We start from the raw sequence: 7,033 nt of genomic DNA, 5'->3' as shown, positions 1-7,033 counted from the left end.
ATGAGAAAAGACCCAAGCCCAAATCAGCGCTGGATGCTCAACCAAGTGAGCCACCCAGGCATCCCAAAAATAAAACTTCTCATGACAAAAAATAAATAGCAAAGGCAAAAGACAAATGACAAACTGGGAAAAATTATTTTTAACATAATCCAAAAAAGGATTAATATCTATAATACAGAGAAATACTCAATTTCTTTTAAGAATGATGCAAATTAAAACTACACTAAAATACAATTCTTCACAAATTAAAATGGCAAATATTTGATAATGTATTCTACTAGAGAGGCGGCAAGGTAACAGTCACATTCATATTTCTGTTGGTGATGCACTACCCTCTAGTCCTGAGGGAAGGGGATTTGACAATATCTAGCAAAATTACGTGTGCACTTGCCCTTCGATTCCCTACTCCTATTTCTGGAATTTATCTCAAATATACACTGTCAGTAAATATAAAAGCGTATGTACACAAAGTTATTAATTGCAGAACTAAAACCTAAAGACTGGAAAACTCAAAAGTCCCTCATTGGCAGACTGTAACATCAACGCATGCAGGGTGGAATAATTTTCCCTTCTTCCCTTCTAGGTTCTTTGGCTGGTCTAATAATTAAGTTGACATAAGAATGATTAACAAGGGGAAAATCAAGTTAAGTCATATGTACAGGAGCCCTACAAAAATATGAGATTCAAAGAAATGACCAAAGCAGGAGGCTTTTATTACCTTTTAGACAAGCAATAAATCCGTGAAGAATTGACAAAACAGGGGGGCCTGGGTGGCTCAGTCGGTTAAGCATCTAACTTGGGCTCAGGTCATCATCACTCAGTTTGTGGGTTTGAACCCTGTGTCAGTTTCTGTGGACACCTCAGAGCCCGGAGCCTGCTTTGGATTCTGTCTCTCCCTCTTTCTCTGCCCTTCTGCTCACACTCTGTCTCTCTCTCTCAAAATTAATGTTAATTATTTTTTTAATGTTTATTTATTTTTGAGAGACAGAGCAGGGGAGGTGCAGAGAGAGAGGGAGAGACAGAATCCGAAGCAGGTCCAGGTCCCGAGCTGTCAGCACAGAACCTGACACAGGGATCAAACTTACAAACCAACTGTGAGATCATGACCTGAGCTGAAGTCGGCCACTCAATGGACTGAGCCACCCAGGCACTCCCCAAAAAATGTTTTTTAAAGAACTGACAAGAAAAAAAAGTTTGGACTTAGGGTAATAAATTGATGAAGAAATAACAAGTTTTCTTTATACAGCCTTCTCGACTCCACATTCCATATCTCTGGCGATAAGGATGCCTTTCACCTTCCTGGTATGAACGTGGGGGGAAGGGGAAGGGTGGTTAACCTTTCACATGCTTTTGATGACACAAAGGAGGCTCAGAGAGTCATTCCTGCATAGCTGTTTCTAAAGTACCTTTAATTCAATATAATCAATATCCAAAAGTGGCATGATTGTGGGTGGCATATTCTGCTCCCCTTCAGAGAACGCTGCAGCTATTAAAAAAAAAAAAAAGAGGATAATCTCTATATATTGCAATGGAATGATCACTAGGATCTATTTTATTAGAAAAAGGCAGGTTGAATAACATGTCCGGTATGCTAGCATTTACCTAAAAACAGATACATTTGCTTATATTTTTAAAAAAAATGGAAGGATACACCAAAATTTATAAAAGTACTACTTATGACAAAAAAAGAGGGAACGGGTTGAGAAGGATAAGAATATGTGCTACACTTCCCTGAGCAAGTAGATTTGATTGTGAAATCATACGATTGTTATGCAAAATTATAAAACAAAACTAAGTTAAAATTTAAAAACCAATATTAAATTTCAAAGCAAAGGAAACAAAGACACATAAATACATACTGAGTTAATGATTTAGTCACACAATGAAAATTATTCCAAGTGATCCAAAATACAGTAATTTGACCATTTGTCTTTAGTGGGACAAAAGGCGAAATAACATACACAAACCTGCAAAAGTAAACTAATTCTATAATCATATTATTAGTAATAAAATTATATATAATTAAATTAATGTTGTTTAAGAACTAAGATTTTCAGTGTAAGAGAAAAAAGATTGAAATAGAAAATCAAAGAGGGTAAGTGATAATGCTATTTTCCTAAGTGTGAATTGAAAACAATAGTATGAATTCATGATATACAATCTCCTTTACGTAAATATATGTTAAAAAAAAAAAAAGTATTTCCTAACTCTTTCTATTGAAAAAGCCTGTAAACAATGACCAACCCATTAGCAAGGAGCTAGCCAGCATACAGACTGTGGTTCTAGATACCATTTCCCATTACAAAAAACCAACTCTGGGGGAAAAAACAGATACCAGCAATATGGTTGGAAATATACAAGATAAGTCTGAAACATCATCTTGCACCAAAAAGTAAGAAAGCTTTCAAAAATTACCAAAGCACTGAAGAGCCAAATGAAATGGGTTCCCACTAGTCAAATGCAGGACAATTAGGGCATCAGAGTGAAAATGATAATAACAGATTATAATACATTTAATAAAATAAAAACCCATACATATGTACTGGTAATGTATAAGTAAAGAAAAAGGAAAACAAAGCTTTTTCTTACAGCAAAATGTTAACTAATACATGTAGAGTTTTGTGGGTTTTTTTTAAATCATCGTTTTGCAACCACCACAGTAATATTTGAATCTGGCTTATTAAACTTGTAGCAACAGTTTGGTGAAGAAAAGGACATTAATAAGGTCTTAAAGTGTCCCCCATAAATTATTTATTAATTATAAAGAAAAAAAACAGTAACTGTAGAATGGAGAAACCAAGCAGACACCATCTTAACCAAGGGATCAAAGTTGAAGTCATCATTCTGCTTATCTATTGTTACATAACAAGCTCCTCCAGGAATGCCTGGGTGGCTCAGTCAGTTAAGCATCTCATTTCAACTCAGGTCATGGGCTGAGAGTCCTGGGCTCGGAGCCCTGCTCTGTTCTGACAGCTTGGAGCCTGCTTTGGATTCTGTGTCTCCCTCTCTCTTTGCCTTTCCCCAGTTTGTGCTCTGTCTCTCTCTCTCAAAAATAAATAAACATTAAAAAAATTTTTTTAATTAAAAAAAAAATAACAAGCTCCTCCAAAATTTAATGGCTTAAAACAATGTATTATTATCTTTCAAGATTCTGTGGATTGAGTGGGCTCAGGTAGTTATAATCAGATGTTGTCTGCAATTTATTTCACCTTAAGTTCCCAATTTAATTCTATTAAATATTCAATATGGCCTCTTTACTCGGATCTCTTGGCCACAATAGTTGGAAAAGTTGGGTGTTGGTCAGGCATCTATCTCTCTTTCTTTGAGCTACCCCAGAGTGAGGATTCCAAGTGAACAAACATTCCAAAGACAGCATTCCAAGAGATCAAGTCAGAAGCTGCAAGGCTTCTTCAGACCTAGAATAAGAAAAAACAGTGTCACATTTGCCACATTCTGTTGGTTGGAGAAAAAAAAAATCACAGAGCCAATGGAGATTCAAGGAGAGGGAACTGTATGAAGCCATGAAAACCGGAGACATGGTTCACTAAAGAGCTTGGAGACTAGGTATCAATGATGACCAATATGCCCATGTGATACTGCGATTTATACTAAGAAATATATATTTGGTCTTTGACCCCTTTCTGTCACAGAGCTAAAACTTTGAAATTTCTTAAGTGATGAGAGTGATAAAGATATCTTTTGTTGTGTTAATGAAGTAACTTTTGGGCTACTCTCAAGTATGGGATTGGTTGCCAGTGGAGCCAACCATGTATTTAGAGGGTTGAAATTTTCAGTCCCTTCATTCTCCACCTCTGGCAAGAAGAGAGGGGCTAAAGGCTGAGTTCAATCACCAGGGGCCAATGATTTAATCAATACTGTCTGTGTAATATGAAGCCTACTTAAGAACTCAAAAGGATGGAGTTCAGAGAACTTCCAGGTAGATAATAAGCACATGGGAATTTGAGGAGAGTGGCGCACATAGACAGGGCATGGAAATTCCATACCCTTTCCCCATGGACATCTCTTCCCAACTGGCTGCTCCTGAGTTATAGCCTTTTATAATAAACCAGTAATCTACTAAGTAAAATGTTCCTCTGAGTTCTCTGAATCACTCTAGCAAATTAGTCAAACCCAAGGAGAGAGTCATGGGAACCTCTGATCTATAGCCAGTTGGTCACAAGTACAAGGAACAATCTGTAGTTTCAAGGGGTGTCTGAGTGGAGGAGTGGGGGAGAATTCATGTAGGACTGAGCCATTAACCTGTAATCTGGTTCAGTGTCCAGGTAGATAGCATCAGAATTGAGTTAAATGGTAGGACACCCAGTTGGTGTCTAAGAATTGCTTGATAGTGTGGGAAACTCTATTCCCATTCTGGAATTGGTATTAGAATCTTTATAATCAGTGAATATCATGTGCCTCATGATATGATGCAGTGAGAAAGACTCTACAATACTCCTGTATTATTCCTACCAAAAATGCAAAACTTGAATCTAATCATGAAGTAACATTAGGTAAATTCAAAATGAGGGACATTTTACTAAATGGCCTATACTCTTCAAAAATATCAATGTCATAAAAGGGAAAGAAAGTCTTAAGGACCCATTCCAGATTAAAGGATCTTAAAGAGACATGAAGACTAAATGCAACGTGTGGTCAATCCTGTGTTGGGTTCTGGATGAGGAAAAACAAAACAAAACAAAAATCAAAACAAAGCATCTTATAAAAGACTTTATTGAAACAATTGGTGAAATTTTCATAAGACTTTTAAATAAGAGCATTGTGTCAATTTTTTAAAGTTCTAGTTTTGATCATCATACTGTGAAAATCCTTTTTTTGGGAAATATATACTAAAGAATTTAGGAGCAGAGGCATATGGTGTGCAATTTAATCTCAAATGGTTTAGGGAAATACGTGCGTGTACAGAGAAAGAGAGAAAGCAAGGAAATGGAAGGAGAAAGAGAAAGAATAAAACAAATATGACAAAATGTTAACAATTGATAACTCTGAGTAAAGAATATATATTGGAATTCTTGGCACTACCTTTGCAATTTTTTTGTAAACTTGAAATTTAATATATATATATCTTCAAAGGATTGAAACACATCAAATACATGTATTTTTAAAAAATTTTTAATGTTTATTTTTGAGAGACAGAGAGAGAGACAAAGAGAGACAGAGAGTGAGTGGGGGAAGGGCAGAGAGAGAGGGAGACACAGAATCTTAAGCAGGTTCCAGGATCTGAGCTGTTAGCACAGAGCCTAACGCAGGGCTCGAACTCACAGACCGTGAGATCATGACCTGAGCTGAAGTCAGATCCCTAACTGACTGAGCCAGCCACGCACCCCTCATCAAATATATTTTTAATGATACAAAATAAAACCAAAAAAACCTCATCGGTCAACTTTGCAAGATGCTAGGCAACCAACTCATTTTGGAAACTGGTAAAAAGAAAGATGCAAGTATTTATACTACATTTCCCAAACACATTTTACCTTGGGGTAATCAAATCATGGAGAAAAATTCTTCTCCTTAGAAGAATTCCAATTAATACACAAACATCTCCACTCTGGATCCTCTAGGCCAATGGTCAGGAAACTATGGTCCTGGAGACAAATCCAGCCCAGTACCTGTTTCTATAAATTAGAATACAGCCACTCCATTTGTTTACGTATCATTTATGTTGTCTCTATTTGTGCTATAAAGACAGAATTGAATCATTGTTGACAGAGACCATATGGTCACAAAGCCCAAAATACTTACTAATGGGCCCTTTATAGAAGAAGTTTGACAATCGTTGTAGAGCAGAAAAATAATGTCTAAGAACTGCAGTTCCCAGCCAGTGAGAATACTACAGGGAACCCACAGAGCACAGTATTTTAAATTTTTAAGGAAAACAGAGAGACATCTGTCAGATACCATGTGAAGTAGCACCTTGAGATAATTGTTTCTTTTTTATTTTTTAGTTTTTTTTTTTTTTACGTTTATTTATTTTTGAGACAGAGAGAGACAGAGCATGAACGGGGGAGGGGCAGAGAGAGAGGGAGACACAGAATCGGAAGCAGGCTCCAGGCTCTGAGCCATCAGCCCAGAGCCCTACGCGGGGCTCAAACTCACAGACCGCGAGATCGTGACCTGAGTTGAAGTCGGACGCTCAACCGACTGAGCCACCCAGGCGCCCCGAGATAATTCAGTTTCAACATTAGATCAAGTTAATTTTTTTGGATAACATTGTATCTGCCAAGTTGAGTTTTCAGTGGTTGCTATGATCTCAACCAAGCATTGTGCAAAATCTAATGTGAGTACAACTCTTGATTTCAGCTCAGGTCATGATCTCACGGTTTTTAGGATCAAGCCCCATGAAAGACTCTCTGCTGACAGTGGGGAGCCTGCTTGGGATTCTCTCTCTGCCCCTCCACCATGCCTCTACTACCACTCTCTCTTTTCCTCTCAAAGACAAATAAATAAACATTTTCTTTTAAAAAATCCAATGTGAAACAGGAAACAAGGATAGTGGTATCTTATCTGATTTCAAGAAGTTATACAGTGCCCAATAGATGTATACATCCCACTAGTAAGCAATTAAAGCTATTTAAGAATGAAATAAAATATTTTTCTTTCAATTTATGTATGTATTTTTAAATGGCTACTGAGTTGTTAGGACATAAATGCATATTAATTTGTTTGGACCTAACTATTTAGTAAACTTGGTGACTAAAACATTTGTTTTAAAGGCTTTCAGACAAACTCACATGGCCTGGGGTGGGGGTGGGGGGTTGCTTCAGTTCTCGGGAGATTGCAAGGCAGGCAAAACAAAGGCAAGCCCTTGAGCCAAACCTTCAGGGAACTACAAGATAGGTCAAAATGCACAATTACAATTCCTTGAGAAGAAGATCCCTATTGCTCCCTCAGGTACTAGCAACTAGCAGGAATGTAGGCTGCTGTCTTCAGGGCGACCTCAAGGTGGACAGTAAGAGATGATCATAGACCTCTTTTGCCAAAACTCAGCACTCTTTTCTAAAATGTTTCCCTAGTT

This window comes from Acinonyx jubatus, chromosome A1 (assembly GCF_027475565.1).
Source record: "Acinonyx jubatus isolate Ajub_Pintada_27869175 chromosome A1, VMU_Ajub_asm_v1.0, whole genome shotgun sequence".
Classification (NCBI taxonomy): domain Eukaryota; kingdom Metazoa; phylum Chordata; class Mammalia; order Carnivora; family Felidae; genus Acinonyx; species Acinonyx jubatus.
Note: the sequence above shows the minus strand (reverse complement) of the source record.